At 40.1% G+C, this 17472-nt stretch overlaps 1 long non-coding RNA gene and 1 gene segment (V, D, J or C); one reads left to right on the top strand and one right to left on the bottom strand.

Moving 5' to 3' along the window:
• Nucleotides 1-17472, bottom strand: part of LOC144280819 (immunoglobulin kappa variable 3-11-like) — a 76538-nt gene that overhangs the window by 52429 nt on the left and 6637 nt on the right.
• LOC144280820 (uncharacterized) overlaps nucleotides 616-17472 on the top strand; it is a 52179-nt gene continuing 35322 nt past the window's right edge. For all 4 annotated transcript variants that reach the window (XR_013349224.1, XR_013349225.1, XR_013349226.1 and 1 more), the window contains exons 1-2: nucleotides 616-747; nucleotides 15394-15560. This is a non-coding gene — a long non-coding RNA (uncharacterized LOC144280820). The remainder of the gene's footprint in view (nucleotides 748-15393; nucleotides 15561-17472) is intronic.

The raw sequence follows: 17472 nt of genomic DNA, 5'->3' as shown, positions 1-17472 counted from the left end.
AAAATAATCCAGTACAGTGGAAAATCTGATGCTGCAGGAGAGACAAGAGAAAAATTCTAGAGTGATGTCCTTGAGTAGGTGAGATGGGGTAGAGCACAGGTGGAGGTGCTGCCTCTCACTAGGAACATGGGTGGTTCGCCTAGGGACAGAAGAGAAGACAGTGTCCATGTGGACTAATGCAGAGAGGTCCTCAGACAGGCCGGGAATGACTTCTCCAATAAATGCGTAGAATTTAGATTGTGCAGCTTTAGCAATTCAGGAAGACTTTGTGGACTGAAGTACATAAGTAAAAGCTCTGGGCAGGGAGAAGCTAAAAGAAGATGGAGAAAAAGTGAAATTCACAAGGGAGTCAATCCCCTTACTATCTGCCTCTTCCTCTCCCCAGGCTCCATGTGGCAACTCCTTCCCTGAATTCTTAGAGACTGCTGGCATGGGAAAGACCCCCATGGATGTCCCTCCTCTTAGCTCCTCTTAGCCTTTCTACCCCTCCATTTACCTATCAATATCTTCTCAGGATTTGAATAGCTCTTACTACCCCTAAGGTGTGGTTACTTGTCTCTTAAGAGAAGGTTCTACCTTCTAACTCTAGAACATTCTGTATCCCAGAATGCAGCAAGATTCTCTGCATAGAGGAAGAAAGGGATGACGGTAATGACAGGCACATGGAGCAGAGGAGGCAGAGAGGAGGGTACTGCCATAGTACCCATCACCTGTATAACTACCTTGATTCTTACCCCACATACTGAGGTATGTATTACCCTTGCCTCATGGATGAGGAAACAGGCTAAGAAAGGTTATGTAGTGTGCTTAGAATTACAGAGCTCATAAGATGTAGGACTTTAACTTAAACCAGGGTTATCAAGCCCAAACCACCATGTCTTTCTCATAGTTTACACATGGCAGATTCTGTGCAGGTTTTCAATAATTGTCATAGTAACAGTTAGGCCTCAATCAACTCTAAAACTAACAAAAAGATTGGACTGGATGGTGAATGAAGGTCTTCCCTCTCTGTGAGTCTTTCTCAGGAAAATATACAAGCTTTAATTTCACCACAAGCTCGAAGAACAAATAAGGAACAACCTCCAAACTATGACACCATAATAAAGCATGGATGGTCAAGGTAGGAAACAAAAAGTACAAAGAGAAGACCTTTACTATACTCCTGTTGGCTCAACAAATGCCAGCTTGTACCAGGTTTTCACTTTATAATAATGCAATGCCTATAATGTCTCTACACTGACAGAGATTGTGTCACTGAATCTTCCAACAACTCCACGGGCAGTCTGTGTGATAAGGAAACTAAGACTTAGTGTAAATACTGTGCCCAAGGCCACACAATCAGGAAATACCAAAATTCAGGCCTCAAATTCAGGCAGCCTGATTAAGAGCCCAAATTGTAAAACACAGTGTGGTCCCTTCTTAACTGCTATTCATAGCTGCCATTCTCAGGGACCAAGCATCACTGAGTCTATCGCTTCTCGGCCTTTTGGCTAAGATCAAGTGCAATAATCACTGAGTCTTCAGGAAAGAACTTGGAAGTCAGGTCAGGAGATTGAAGAGCAGAGGCTGGATGGCATGGCCCGGTCACCTGGAAATAGACTGAGATTTAAGGCCAGAGTTCTTCCCATCTGTTAGCAGATGGAACAAGCAGCTAATTACAGACATCTCAGGAGAGAAATCCATGGTGGTCTGCAAAAATGGAGAGTCAGCCAAGCCTAAAACAACTAGGAGTATTGGTCTAGTTTGGAAAAATAACTCCTGAACCAAAGGTCCCCCTTAGTGCCCCAACATCTTCCACCATCCCAGTGCTCAGGCCCCAGCCATGCCTTCCACCCATCCCCACCCCAGGTGGGTTAGTATCGAGTTTCATGGTGACTGGCCTAAGAAGATTAAAAAAGTAATGCCACCTTTTGAGGGAGAGTCCCAGGGACCAAGATAGCAACTGTCATGGCAACGGTCACACTGCTATGGTCAAGGAGAAGACCTTTTGGGGAACTGAAAATCGAACCTTGAGCACATCTGTTGGTTTCACTCCCATCCTCCTCCAACAGGCTGGGTGGTACCCTCCACACCCTTCCAGCAGTTTCTATGGACCCCTGCACCTGGGTCCTCACAGTGCCTGGCGATGTCTGTGTCCAGCACTGGGCTAGAAGTAACACTGACTTTAACTTTGCTTGATACCTTTCCACCTAAACCCACTGCCCCATTGCCAATCCTAGGGCCCATCTCCCCCTGGAAAACCTCAGCCCGGAATAGGCAGCACCATCTCAGAGGTCTGATATGGTGATAGGACCTACACAGGCTACATGTAAGAAAGACATTGTAAGCAAGCCAGTTGTTCCCAAGTGACAGTGTTAGCAGCTTGCCTTCCTACACCATGCAATCCTAACAACTACAGCAAAACTTGTTTATATGATTGGATGTTTGGAAGCCCACCCTCATTCATTCCATAGACATTGATTAGCATCTTTATGTACATGGCTCTGTACTATGTTCTGCAGATAACACAGTGAACAAGAGAGAGCCCTCAGTCTCAAGGAGCTCCCAGCCTAATGTGGAAACAAGTTAGCAGAAATTGCAACACAGAGCAATGGGATAGACTGTGGGGTATCTCAGAACTCTATGGAACCACACAGGACATGCACATAACATGTGCTGAAGATTGGAGAAGGTACATGCCTTCACCCCCTGCCCAAACATTAACCAACCTAGAACTTGCTGACACCAAGGGTGTCCTCATAAATCACTCTAGTGTTCCAGCCCTCTGACTGGGAAGCCATAGGTTGCATTAATGAGCTCTGACATGGGTTCTCATCACTTGCAATTTATGTTGGAAGTAGGATCCTTTTGGTCTCTGGTTCTTTGTCTATAATAAAGTAACAGTAACAAAACTTCTGTCTTTGCATCACTATGAACATAAAATAAAACACTGTCCATAATCTACTTAGTACAAAGTATGCCACAGAGTCTGTGCTCAATCTGACCTCTTCTAATTCTCCTTTTTTAAAAGATTGTGTTTATTCATTTGAGAAAGACAGAGAGAATGAGCAGGGAGAAGGAAGCAGAGGGAGAAGCAGACTCCCCACCAAGCAGGGAACCCCACGTGGGGCTCTATCCCAGGACCCTGGGATCATGACCTGAGCTGAGGGCAGATGCTTAACCAACTGAGCCACCCAGATTCCCCTGACCTCTTCTGCCTTCCTACCCACTTGGTTTAAGAGCAAGCAGGTGAAGCCTCATTTACTGAATTATTTGTTGCCCTTCACTGTGCAAAAATACAAACATCAAAGAAAAAACTAAAGATAGAGGAGAATAAGAAAATAGATAGGGATCCCTGGATAGCTCCATGGTTTAGCACCTGCCTTTGGCTCAGGGCATGATCCTGAAGTCCCAGGATCGAGTCCCACATTGGGCTCCCTGCATGGAACCTGCTTCTCCCTCTGCCTGTGTCTCTGCCTGTCTCTCTCTCTCTCTCTCTCTCTCTGTGTGTCTCATAAATAAATAAATAAAATATTTTAAAAATAAAAGAAAATACATAGATAAATAACCTGGGAATCAGGATATATTCAATCCAGTCTCCTACAACTTCTGATCCCACAGGTATTTCTGGATTCCTCCATTCTATAGACATTTATGAGTACCTGGTCTGTGTGCTAGGAACTGGAGGTGGATAGTGGGAGGTACACGGGAAAGAGAAGGACACAGAAGCCCTTCTGGGGCAACAGCTTGACCTACAAACTCTCACCTTGAGACCTTCAAGATCTTCAGTCACCAAACAGATGCTCAGGCCTGTTGCCTGGGCCTGGATAATATGAGAAGAACCTCCTACCTATTCCCATTCAATTTTCACTGTACTCTCCACAGACTCAAAACCCCACAAATATATTTCCAATATATATTTTCCTTCATTGTCCACCAAAGACAATAATCTAGACATGAGAAAATTCTGGATTGAGGATCACTGATCCAAACAAATACAGATGACCCTTGAACAACATGGGGGTTAGGGGTACCAAACCCCCACACAGTCAAAAATCTACTCAAAAAGGTCTAACATTTACTTTCTGGAAAACTTGACTATTAATAGACTATTGTTGACCAGAAGACTCACTAAGAACAAAATAGTTTATTAACACATATTTTGTATGTCATATGTATTATATACCATGTTCTCATAATAAAGCTAATGAAAAGAAACTGTTATTTTTAAAAAGCATTAGAGAAAATACATTTATAGTACTGTACTGTATTCATCCCAAAAAATCTGCATGTAAGTGGACCCACACAGTTGGAACCCATGTTGTTCAAGGTCAACTGTAATCTGCTCTGGACTTCTACATTTTGGAGAGATTTTTAAATTTTTCTCTCTTCTCTTTTTTCAAAAAATAGAAAATATTGTATGCATGTGTGTGTGCAACATTTTATTTAGCAAACCAATGTTTATAATTTAATTCCATGGTGTGTTTAATTAAAGTGCATTTACAAGAGGATTAGAGGAAAAAGGATAATAAAGAGAGCTGAGAGAAAGACAAAAGATAATAGGGATGGAATTAAAAGGAAGAGAGAAAAGACAGAAATAGACAAACATGGTCAGCTCTGTAGAAATCTAATCAGAGGTCTTGCTCCTGAGGGATGGGAGTTCTCATGGGCTCCTGAGAACTGCTGTGTTTTGAAAGATTGATCAGCTGGTGTGCACTCACTACACAAGCTCCCATTGCTAGATTAAATCATTCCAATGAGTCTCCACTGACTATACCAATCAGAGGAGCCACCTAGAGATGGAATGCTCTCCTCAGATGGCAACACTAGTGAAGAGAGCCACATCAACCACAAGGTCGGAATGGGTCTAAGGCTTCCTGCCCTTATGTTAGCTTGTTTTCTCCTTTCTACACCCTCCCTGCTCCGTTAAGACTGTAAATGCTTGAAAATACAGTGTCTCCTAAACTGACTATAAAAAAAGACAAAGTTCTTGGAACAGGAGAAGCTAATAGACATTTATGGAAAATGACACAATCCAACCTTCACTGCCCTCACCTCGACAGACCCTGCCCCCAGATACGTATTCCCATCTACAGCATTCCCCACCCCGGCCACTAGGCTCCCTCCACCCTCAACCTCAATTTCGTTGCCCAGAAATATAGTAACCCCTAATTATTATGTAAGAAAGAGAAATATACTTTTCTCAATTACTGTATTCTGCAGTAATATTTTATAAGTTAAATTTAACAGGTTCCTAAAGCTTATGTTTTCACCAGACCTACCTGATGTGACAGCTGCAAATAACCTTTTCACCCATGTCACCAGATTCATGACATACTCCAAGATAATGAGTCACATGTCAAATGTAAGACTATCAAATTTATTAACCTCATAACTCTTGTTAGCTATTTATCTGCAGGTATGTCTGAAAATTAACAAATTATTTCTATTTCCAGCTGACCTAAGGAAATTCCACCTTCTCCAAAAGATCAGCTGTGAATAATGAGATAATCTGATGATTTCACCCAGAGTCCACTCTCTCTTGATATCCCATGTTACTGAATTCACTGTGTACCACCTATCACTTATGTGTTTGATCTGCGTAAGGCTCGAGTATCTCTGTCTTTATTTCCCATCAGAAGTTAAGCTCCTAAAAGGCAGGGCCTTTGTCCATCATAAAGAAACCAACAATGTTTTACCTGGACACTGTGCACCAAAAGAACACTTGAGAATCATAATAGTAGCTGGAGGACCTATGGAAAGTCATTCTTTATTTCTATACTTCAGTTTATGATTCATCTACTATTTATTAAGGACCGGAACTAGAATTTTTACACCTGGATATTTATACAATTTTTTACTTGTTACAGTGTTTAAGCACAAAGCACCGTGCCATGGTTATTCAAGCATTTCTTGAAAAAAATTAAGTGAGCGAATGAATGATGAATTGTTGATGGTTGATATATGTTTATAGAACTATTATTGGGGTTGTTTTTCTGTGTGTCTGGTTGTTTTTATTTGTTATTTGGATACACCAACTCACAGAGTGTGACATTACTACCCCAATTTACAGATGAAGAAATAGGACCAAAAAGACAGACAGACTTGCCCAAGTGAAAAAGCCAACTTTTAGATAAATCTGCCCTCTGATTTCAATCCCATTGCCCTTTTTGTTCCACACAACCATCTGCCTGGAACTACATGACTAGATCTGATGACCCAGGTCTTCCTGTTGTACTTGTAAGCCACTTTCCAACTGTGGTTTTCAAGGGTGGTCTTCTTATTCCTTTGCTATCCTTGTACAGCATGCCTGCTCTAGGCTGCCTTTAGTCCCAGAGAATGTTGCATGTAAGTATAAGAGACTTCACCTTCTGGAGCCAGACTGCTACAAATGAAATTTCATTTCTTAGGACCCAAGATAATCTAACCCAATTCCACCAACACCACTCTCTACTCAGCACCATGGTCATTCTCACCACTTCTGTAATGTCTGCTCACGATAGGCACTTCTACTCGGAGTGGAAAGGATAAGCCCACTTTTTGGTACAGTGCTTTGACCAGAGGCAGAAAGCCATTGAGCTGACAGAAAAAAACTGTTCATTTGGACTGAATAACTCAGAATTATTGCTCTTTCGTAACAGTAAAGGATTATTCTGTTTTCTGTCCAGACACATTTATCAAACAACCTTATTTAGTTAAAAGAATAAATCTTTTAAGGAAATGTGTGTGAAATTATTTCCAACATTAACTCTAAAAAGAAATACTGGATCTATAAAAATTCCAGAATATATTTAAAATTTTGATAACTTCTTACTCCTGAGTTAAGAATGTGTTATACTGGGGGTTATTCTGTATGTTAGTAAGTTGAACACCAATAAAAAATAAAGGAGAATTGAAAAAAAAAAAAGAATGTGTTATAGACAAGAGAAAGACCCTAAAAGAAAGGATATAATCACCAAGAAGATGTTGTTTTGACAATAATTCCAAGAGTTTGAGTCACCATGAGAAGATATTAGGATGAATGTCATACATCTTGTCTTCAAGAAATCTGTAGAAAAAATAATCCTTGCTTCCCCCCAAAAATGGCTACAAATAAAGAATGACACCAAATTGGACACTGATGTTCTAAGAAGAGCCAACTAAAAGTAACAGAGTGGATGGAATTTGGGTTGAATTAATCAAGAATTTTGGATAAAAGAGCTGAAGGTGAATTCATAAACTATCAGGACTAGAGAGAAGTGCCCAGAAAAGTCAGACTACCCTCTTGATTTTAATAAATTAGGATATTAAGGCTTCGAGAGTTGACTAACTTACTCAATGCTGTTAGTAGTTGAAATTGAGACAAGATTAGAAGCCAGGTGTTGAGGCTCTCTGTCCAGTTCCCTTTCCTCTGGTCTACAGTCTAAAGCAAACATAAGCAAGAGGGCCTTGAGAAGTTGGCACATAAAATGACTGAAAAGGGGCCCCAGATGAGAAGGACAACCCAAGCCATGCTACTTTGTTAATTTCTATTATGGAGGGGTAGGGAGATAATGATCCTTAGATTCACTGACACAAACATCAACATGCTTTCTGAACTGGTTAGATTGGACTAGTTTGCACTGGATTGGCTGGCACAGGATTGAACTGATTTGACCTAAATCGAATTGAAAGCTGGAAGACCACTGAGAGTGAGAGCTGTGTTCTATCTCCTCAGACTCTTCCCCTAAACAAGAAGAACCCACTAACTCATGCCTTGGAAGAGCCAATCTAAGTTTACATACTACCTACAGGGTAAGTCACCACATAAAATCAATGTGTTCCTGAAAAATCAATAAATTTTGGGGGGCCATTCAGGGAGAATTCTTTTGAAAAAAAAAAAGCTGGTCTGCCAAAATAAAATGTAAATCACACCTGAATTCTCCATTTGCCAACTTGACTGTTGGTATATCGGCTGTTCTTGAAGGGGTATGTGCCTCTAGTAAGGCTGACTGATGCTTGGGAAAACCAGGCATTTTATAGAGAAGTAGCAGGCCAAATCCCTGAAGCTCAAAATCAGAGCTCCCAGGGCCTCTCCCTCGCTTTGGATTCAATATCTGGTTGTAGGGAATTTGAGAAGGAAGATCTACAGAAATGTAAATGAAAGAGGACTCCATAATCTACTGGATTTGTTGTTCTTTTTTTCCTCTTTAAAAAAAATCAAGCCATTCAAGACAGAGATCACAATGACTATCACAGAGGAACTTCTGCCCCAGAGAAGGATGGAAACTTCACCCAAGGGCTGGAACAATATTCAATCCAAGTCATTATTCAGAATGAAATTATTCAAAATGGTTGGTCTGTGTCAACTGTTAAAAGGGAAAGCCTACTAAAAAGAATGTTTTTGAAATTCATCCATAAATCCATAATCCTAACACATCCATTATTTTGATTCCTCACATTATATTCTTGTCTAATATTTATCTATGTATCTTTATACAAGGCTCCAGGATAATCCACATCCTTTTAACAATTTTGTGTTCAATTTCTCCCCCTCGCTATTTCACCCCACTTCTCTTTTCTACTTAGATGTCATATTGATCATTTGGGGTTTTTTAAATGTTTTTAATGAGATAGTTTATTTCTCTCTCATGTAAAGGGCCAGAGATGAGTGGTCCAGAGCTGGGATGGCACTCCCCAGTGACAAGAATCTAGACTTTTTCTATCTTATTGTTCTGCTATGAGTGATTTTCTTTCCTCAGGTCATCTCACAGGCCAAGATAGCTGCTCGAGCTCCAGCTATCAACTCCATTTTCCAGCCACAGAGAAGAAATGAGGGGGAAGGAGGCATTATACACATGACTTCTGCTTATAATTAACTGGACAAAACTTATTACATTGCCACATCTAGCTGAAAAGGAGGCTAGGAAATAGCCTTTATTCAGAGTGATTATGCATCTAATTAAAAATCAGAGGTCTTAAAAGGATGGGAAGTGGATTCTGGGGGTGAGAGGCAACTTGCAATCTCTGCCACACCATTCTCCTTCAATAGGCATTTGGGTTATTTCCATATTTTTTAAAAGTAGGCTCTATGCCCAAATGTGGAGCTTGAGATCACAATCCTAAGATCAAGAGTCACATACTCTACCAACTGAGCCAGCCAGGCACCGCTTCCGGAATAATATTTCTATTATTCCATAATTTTGGCAGTGAGTTTCTTATGGAATATGACTGAGTGGGGTTGCTACTTATAAAGTATGTGTATTATTCTCTAGATACTAACAAATTCTCCTCCAACATTGTTGTTCTGATTTACATTATCACCGGAAGTATAGCTGATCCTTGATCTGCACAAATTTGAGCTTTGCAGATCCACATATATGCAATTTTTTTCAATTTTTTAAAATAAATACAGTATGGTACTGCAAATTTATTTTTTCTTCCTTATGACTTTCTTTTTTATTCAAATTTTAGTTAACATACAGTATAATATTGGTCATAATGATCATTTGAATGATATACATCATTTTCTCTTGATAATGCATAATTTTACTTAGTCTTTTCCCTATTGTTGGACCCCATAACCTTTAGTCTTGACTCTTAGGATGGTCAGATATGCCGGCATACCACTCTCCCTTGAAAACTGAATTCACAGACCATCATAGTGAGCATGTGCCTGTGCTGCTAAGGACGCTTAACCCCTAGATACTTTGTCCCCAAGGCAGCAACTGGTCATGTCCTGACTCGAACTGTTCTCTAATTGTTTCATACATATTGGTTTTGTCTCATTACAACACCGCTAGCTCCTTGGGATCAGAGGGCCGATTTTCTAGCCTCAAGGCTAACCAATAACTAGCACTCATGAACAGAAAAAAATAAACTTATATGATCCTGGGTGAATAAACATTTTCTGAGTGCCTAGCATGTGTGGGATGCTTGCCAAGTAGTGCCCCATCCCTTTGCTCAGCTAATTTTCACAACAACCCTATGAAGGAGATATTCCTACTTTAAAAAAAAAAAAAAAAAAGACTGAGACTCAAAGATTGGTTTGACTTTCAGAAGAAAAAAAAAGAGGAATTTTATAAATATCAATTTCTTAAAATCTAGTCTTTTGGGCAGCCCCAGTGGCGCAGCGGTTTAGCACCGCCTGCAGCCTGGGTTGTGATCCTGGAGACCCAGGATTGAGTCCCACGTCAGGCTTCCTGCATGGAGCCTGCTTCTCCCTCTGCCTGTGTCTCTGCCTCTCTCTGTGTGTGTGTGTCTCTATGAATAAATAAACAAAATCTTTAAAAAAAATCTAGTCTTTTAAGATTTAGAACTTTGGGAGGAACCTTTAATTCTTAAGCCAGAAAGGAAGAACAGTTACCATGGAAATAACCTTCCCTGATGTTAAATTAAATCACCTGCTGTTTTCTGTGATCCCAAACACATATATGGAAACTTATTCAAGCTTTTAAGTGGTATGTGACACCTGCCTTAGAGAGAGTTGCTGATAGAGAGCAAATGGGGATTGTCAATGTGGTGAGATGACATACTTTAACCATCAAGAATCATTTTTAGGTCCAGTTACTTCTGCTAGAATAATACTGTTGGGAGAATGGAACAAGACAGAGATCATGAATTCAAAGACCTGAGCCCTAATCAGAAACATGGACACAGAATATCAAAGCTTGGAAGGACACCAGTTGAGGTTACCAAGAACAAGTCCTGTATTTTACAAGTGAAGAAACTAAAGAGGTCAATTGACAAATGAAAGGCCCCACAGAAGTCAGGAAGATGCCATGATGAGGGGACAGATCCTCATCATGTCATTAATCTGAACAATAGGTGAAGAAGCAAGGGGGCTTCCATAGTGCCACGTCACATGGAACAAAGCCTACTATTTTAAGAACCCACCCCTGCACCTGCTGCATCCAGATGGGCTTGGTAAAAGAAGAAATGAAAACAGGGTTTTCTCACTACGGGGCTGGGATGAGGGTCCACGTCACTGGCTGCTTCAGCCACAGCAGAGGAACCAAATTTTGCTGATGTGTACCCCATAGACGTGGAGGCCTCTCCTCTAAAATTCCCAGGTCAATTACTACAGAGCTCTCCCTACTCCATCAAGGAGAAAAATAAGGCAAAGTCAGTGATAGGGAATATTTAATACTCTGGCTCACATGAAGTACCTCCCCTCTCCTACCCTCCCCTCCCTTCTGTGTGCTGATTAAGCCAGAGGAATGGGAAGGAAGAGAAGGCCCAGTCTAGCCATAGGTTAGAGACAGAAGAGTTAAAAACCCACACTTCCTACTCAGCATGTCCAAAAAGGAAAATAATTCAATTTGGAATCAACTGACAAGAAAAGCAGAAAAATATTAATCATAGTTTCTTGATAATAATAAAAACAATAAAATTACAGAGACACCTGGGTGGCTCAGTGGTTAAGTGTCTGCCTTTGGCTCAGGTTGTGATCCTGGGGTCCCTGAGATGGAGTCTCGCATCAGGTTCCCTACAGGGATCCTGCCTCTCCCTCTGCCTATGTCTCTGCCTCTCTCTGTGTGTCTCTCATGAATAAATAAATAAATAATCTTTTAAAAAATAAAACTACAAAGGAAGATTATGGACTTCAGAACTAGGGAGACATGACTTTGATTCCAGCTCTGCCACTAACTTGGTTGACTGGCCTTGAAATTCACACTATCAAAATTTCAGTGTCTTCATCTGTAATTTTCAGATAACAGCACCTCTTTGGAGACTATTGTAAGGAACATGACAATATGAAAGCACCAGTAAGGGCCTAAGTAAAGGTAGCTACTCTTGTTATTTTTATCAACTAATGCAAGTATTGCTTTAACCCTTTTGAAACCCTTCACTGCCAGTTCTTCGTTTTGGGACATGAGCAAATCAATCCTGTCCTTGGGGGACCATTGATGATACAAAGCCCACTCTCTACTATTCTCCTCCTCCCAAGAACCTGCCACTCAAGTGCAAAGGATCCTGAATTTTAGGTTAAATCATGTCATCAGACCTCCTTGCTCTATGACTACCTGATGATTTAAAATCTGTTGTGTGCAGTTATCAAAATCCACAAGCCCCCCCCCTTTTTTTTTAGCAAAAGGTAAAATTAAAATACCTACTGCAAGGCTAAGGAAATTCACAAAATTTGTTAAATAACCTCAGAAAATTCCCTATTAATTGCCCCCACTTAAGGAATGGATGATTCTAATTAAAATAAATGGATGAGATTTTAAAAGATTATGGATAGAGTAGAATAAAACCAGTAGACTGGTTTCCTTTCTTTAGCAATTTTCTTTCTTTAATAATTCAGAAGTCACTTCAGAACCTTACAACAAGTTACTATAGTATGATCAGGACACCTGGATGGCTCAGTGGTTGAGCGTCTACCTTTGGCTCAGGGTGTAATCACAGGTGCAGGGATTGAGTCCCACATCAGGCTCCCTGCAAGGAGCCTGCCTCTCCTTCTGCCTTTGTCTCTGCCTCTCGCTGTGTGTGTCTCTCATGAATAAATAAATAAAGTCTTTTTTTTTTAATTACTATAGTACAATAAAAAGGCAAAATGTTTGCAAATTAAGAATCCATTTCATAAAATATCAACTAAACTTCATTTTATGTATTCATACTTCTGCAACTGCAAGAGCCTTATAAACTGCAAAGGACTTTACAATTGTAGGGGGCTCTGTAGTTATTATTTGCCTCTGATTTCTGACCTAGGGTATTTTTCCTTTTGTCTACTCCCCTTTTGGAGAAGAGTAAGCATCTGGTGCTTGCTAAATAGTCTTTAAATGCAGTGGATGGAGGGTGGTGGGGTAGGGTGGTATCTGGGTTGCTCAGGCAGTTAAGTGTCTGCCTTCAGCTCAAGTCATAATCCCAGGGTCCTGGGATCAAGCCCCATCCTGGGCTTCCTGTTCAGTGAAGACCCTGCTTCTCCCTCTCCCTCTGCCCTTCCCCCTGCTCATTCTCTCTCTCTCACTCTGTCTCTATCTCAAATAAATAAAATCTTCAAAAAGGAATAAAAATTTAAAAAATAAAAATAAAAGCAGTGGACTGTAGTCACTCCTAGACCATCACCTTGCTAACAATCTTGAACGTGTCACCAGGCCTCCATTTCCCAGTCTGTAAGATGAGGGGATTGCACTGAGTGACTGAGAAGGTCCCTTCCAGATCTAACAAGCCATGATTTCCACATGGCAATATGAAGAATTTTTAAGGTCCTTTCTTTGAATCTGGTTTGCTATCCATAATGTGGAAATAGCCACTTTAAAATGAAAAAAGGTCTGGCAAAATTCATTTGAGAACACTGCTAAAGTTTTACTAAGTGAAAAGGCATATGAAGAGGTACCACCCTAAGGAAGATGACTGGCCCAAGAGAAATTAAGAGAATGCTCTGCCAGAGGCTGGGCCCATAGTGCAGATTAACCTATGACTCCCCTGACGTGTGCACCATGTGTCACGCCTCCACAGACCTTTTAGGAGTTTACCACCTAAAACATATGCTCACCCACATGGATGTTAAGAATACACCAACAGAATCCAAGAGCAAGATTAGAATATTATCCAGATTATATAAACACATTAAGCAGAAGAAAGCATAAATTAAATCTAGAAATCCCTAAGTATCCTGGTTGGAGTATCAACACTGGACAAAATTGCCAAGGCAACTGTTCTAGTCTCCCCTTCATCAGTGCTGTGGATGCTAATTGAGAAATTTCTAACCTCAAATATCATGTTTTAAAATAGTCAAGTGGCTTGGGGCACCTGAGTGGCTCAGTTGGTTGGTCCTCTGCCTTGAGCTCAGGTTATGACTGCCGGGTCCTGGGATCAAGCCCTGGTTGGGCTTCCTGTTCAGCAGGGAGTCTGCTTGTCTCTCTCTTTCTCCCTTTACCCCTCCCCCTCCTCATGTGCTGCTTCTCTTTCTCTAAAATAAATAAATAATATAAACAAAGTAAAAACAGTCAAGTGACCTAAAATGAAAATAAAACCTAGTAAAATGACACTGGATTTGAAAGCAGACTTATACTTGGTTCTGGTTCTGCTCCTATGTGATGCTGACTGAGTCATTTCTCCCATTTAAAATAAGTCTCTGCAATCTAAAATGAAATGGAGGATTAAAAACACCTGCTTATGCTCTACATCGTGTTGAGTAGTGGTCACACAAACAACGTTCAAGGAAACTCTTGAGAAGCTTATTGCAGCAACCTTCTGAACCACAGCTCCCATGGCTACAAGCAGAATTCCATTTCATGAAAAGCACATGGTGTGCCTTTTTGCCCTCATCAGCAATCTGGAATGAAACTGGTTTTTCTACATGTGATGGGTTCACAGGCCTGCTCTCCTTACTGACTCCATGTTGAAAAATTAAACTGGTGCCAACAATTTCCCTCAACTCTCGTTCTAGACAGCACCTGCAATCACAATCAGAAACAGAAAGTCAAAGTTTCCACTCTTACTATGCAGGGTTTGTGACAAAAACTAAACAGAATCGGGGCATCAAAGAGGAACTAATGCCAGACGTGAGGCATTGTGGCTTGTTTCTGTAATCTCAGTGAGATAATACTGTACAATTTAGTATGTGAAGCTTAGTCATTCCCAGTAAACATCCATGTATGTATGTATGCATGCATGTATGTCCTACCTCACCTTGAAACACTCATTTTTGCTGCCTGGAGGGGAGGGATGCAGAGGTGTGGAAATAGACTATAAAACAATCCTCCCATGGTTGAAACATAACAAGTTGGGAAACCCGCAATTAACATGGTAAATAGGTATAACCTTTTAAAAAGGAATTTAGCAACATATATCAAAAGCCATAGAAATTCCACTCCCTTTAACTCAATAATTTTAAGTCTAAAAATCAAACATTAGAAAAATCCTACATGTCCAACAATAGGAGAAACGGTCAAGGAAATAATGGAAGGCCCACTCAATGGACTAACTTATACTCATTTGAGAGGAGGCTCCTGAAGTCTGTGTGGCAACATGGAAAACTCAAGGAGGCATTTGTCAGATGAGGTGTGGAACTCCACACACCTTACAATTAGCTCTATGTAAAACAATATGTGCTTATGAACAAAGATTGGGGGGAAACACTGACAAAAATGCTAAGACTACTGTATTAAAGTGCAAGATTTGAATTTTCTTCCTTTGAAAAATTGTTTATGATTTATTTGTTTGAGAGAGAGAGAGAGAGCATGAGCTGGGGAAAACAACAGAGGAGAGGGAGAAGCAGATTCCCATTGAGCAGGGAACCCAATGTTCCTGAGGACCCTGAGATCATGACCTGAGCTGAAGGTAGATGCTTTACCGACTGAGCCACCCAGCTGCCTCTAACTTTGAAATTTTTGTTAGAATATCATTCTTCCAATCAGTAATATTCAGGAAGAGGAAAAGGCATGGAACAACTTGCCAACAGTTTGCTGCATGGTTGAAGTCAGAATTAAACCACTGTCTTATTTTCAGATTCAGATTCAGTCCAACCCTTCCAAGTACCTGCTCCATGCTCAGCCCTGATCAGATCACTCCACAGCCCTGGAACCCCTTCCTCAGCATTCCAAGCAAAGCACTGTCATTTAACCAGGCGAACACAAAAACTAACTGCCTCCCAACAGTGTGAACTGATCTCAAAGGTAAAATTTTACCAGTTATAGCAAATATTTCTTGGAATCTTAAATTGTCTTTTTTTTGCCAAGTGACATTAACCATCAAAACAATTTGTTGTGCTGTTCTGGACTGAGGATCGGCTGTCTAAAATAAATTTACAAGGGCATGTTTGGGGACAGAGACATGCTTTTTAGTTAATCAAGTCACTTCTTTCCAATTGCTCACATCCATTTGTCTGCAGTTGATTCTTGAAAGTATTTAAAAGGGCAAGACTTTGAAAACACTAAAGTGGATCAAAATACTTTACTGATTTGATCACTGAAAGTTTTTCCATTTTATTTTTGCAACAGTAATACATGTACTTGGTAAAAATCTTCACATAATACAAGGAATAATCATGGGAAGTAATTCTCTCTCTACCACTCCATATCTCCTAGATTAAGAAATTCTCAATGAAGTAGTTTAGTTCTAAAGCAGGTTTTTTAATAAAAGTAAACTGAAACCCAGTGCTAGTATGTTAGAAAAGATAAAGTAAGCTAGATGTGGAGGTACTCATTGTATAAACTCTCCTGGTAGAGAAAAAGAATTTTTGAGCTATTTCTAAAACCAAAATTTGGGGAATTCATTTAAAATTATCCTTACTATAAAAATTAATTAATTAATTAAACAAATAAGTAAAATCTTTATATACAATTCAGACTGTAAAGGTGTTCATTATAATTATAGAAAAAATATACAGAAAAATAAGTTCTAGAATTCAGTCTTTTATTTGGATGAATATTTTGGGTCATTTACTCTCTGCCATTATTTATACTGATATACACTCAGAATTAAACATGATTCAGTGAGGTTCCTACAGAAAACACAAAAAATATATTTTGCCCCATGAAATGGATTTATAATTAGTATTTGCCACATGGGTACAATGAAACACAAAATCTATAAGGTTACTTAGAGAAAGGATTCCTCTTTTCTCCCCAAAACTTTTAAACATAAATATAAAACTCTCTATGCTCACATCTTATAAAATAGTGATCTACGTTACAAACAAGAAGGAACTATAATGACTTTTATTGTATGTGAATTTTATATCAATAAAAAATAAGAATGCATTAAATAAAACCCAAGAAAACTGTACTTCATAGAAAGGAGCTGATCTGAGGCATTAGCCCAGAGAATAAAACTGCCATCTTTGCAAAGTACTTTGAGAATTTCTAAGATCAACACTTAGAAACATTATCGACCTGGGTTGATGCTCATTCAGAGACTCTGCCTGAAGCAACTTACTTTGATGAAAACATACTCATTTTTCACAACTGAAATGGCATCCATTACCCTCTCTCTCCTTGGTATCTGTATTTTTCTTACTCACTCCCTTTATTTACATTTCACCAAAGCAATCTTTTCCTTTAAGAGGTTTTATCTCATTTCCCAAAGCAGAAAAGTGTAAAGCATTCTGTATTTATCTGATGGGGGGTGGGGGGTGTCACATAAATAAAAGCATATACTCTCAGAGAGGAAGGGAGGGAGGGAAAGGACAAACTATCTAGAAGCACATGAAATTATTCACCTCCCCAGACCTCTCTGGGATTTTCCAACAATACGCCACACACACACACAGCAAACTGTGATGGGTCACAACGTGGGGGGGGGGGGGGGGGGACTCCACGACCCAGCTCTTACCCTAGAGTTTCTGTATGAGCCTCAGATTGAAAGCACTCACTGTGGGTGCCCTAGTGGCAGAGCAGGGCGGCTCCTCATGGGGCTACCAGGTGCCTTCAATATCAGAGCCCCATGACATTTTTGCAATGTCTACTACTCAAAGTCTGATTCATTCTTCCCTGGGAAAGCTTCCCCATTCCCTCGAATTATGTCCTGTGACTAATGAGGGTGCGTATGTAGATTCCAGCAAAAACTATCAGCCTGAACAAATCCTGG

Source organism: Canis aureus, chromosome 12 (assembly GCF_053574225.1).
Source record: "Canis aureus isolate CA01 chromosome 12, VMU_Caureus_v.1.0, whole genome shotgun sequence".
In the NCBI taxonomy this organism is placed as follows: domain Eukaryota; kingdom Metazoa; phylum Chordata; class Mammalia; order Carnivora; family Canidae; genus Canis; species Canis aureus.
This window is presented reverse-complemented; position numbering and strand designations above follow the sequence as displayed.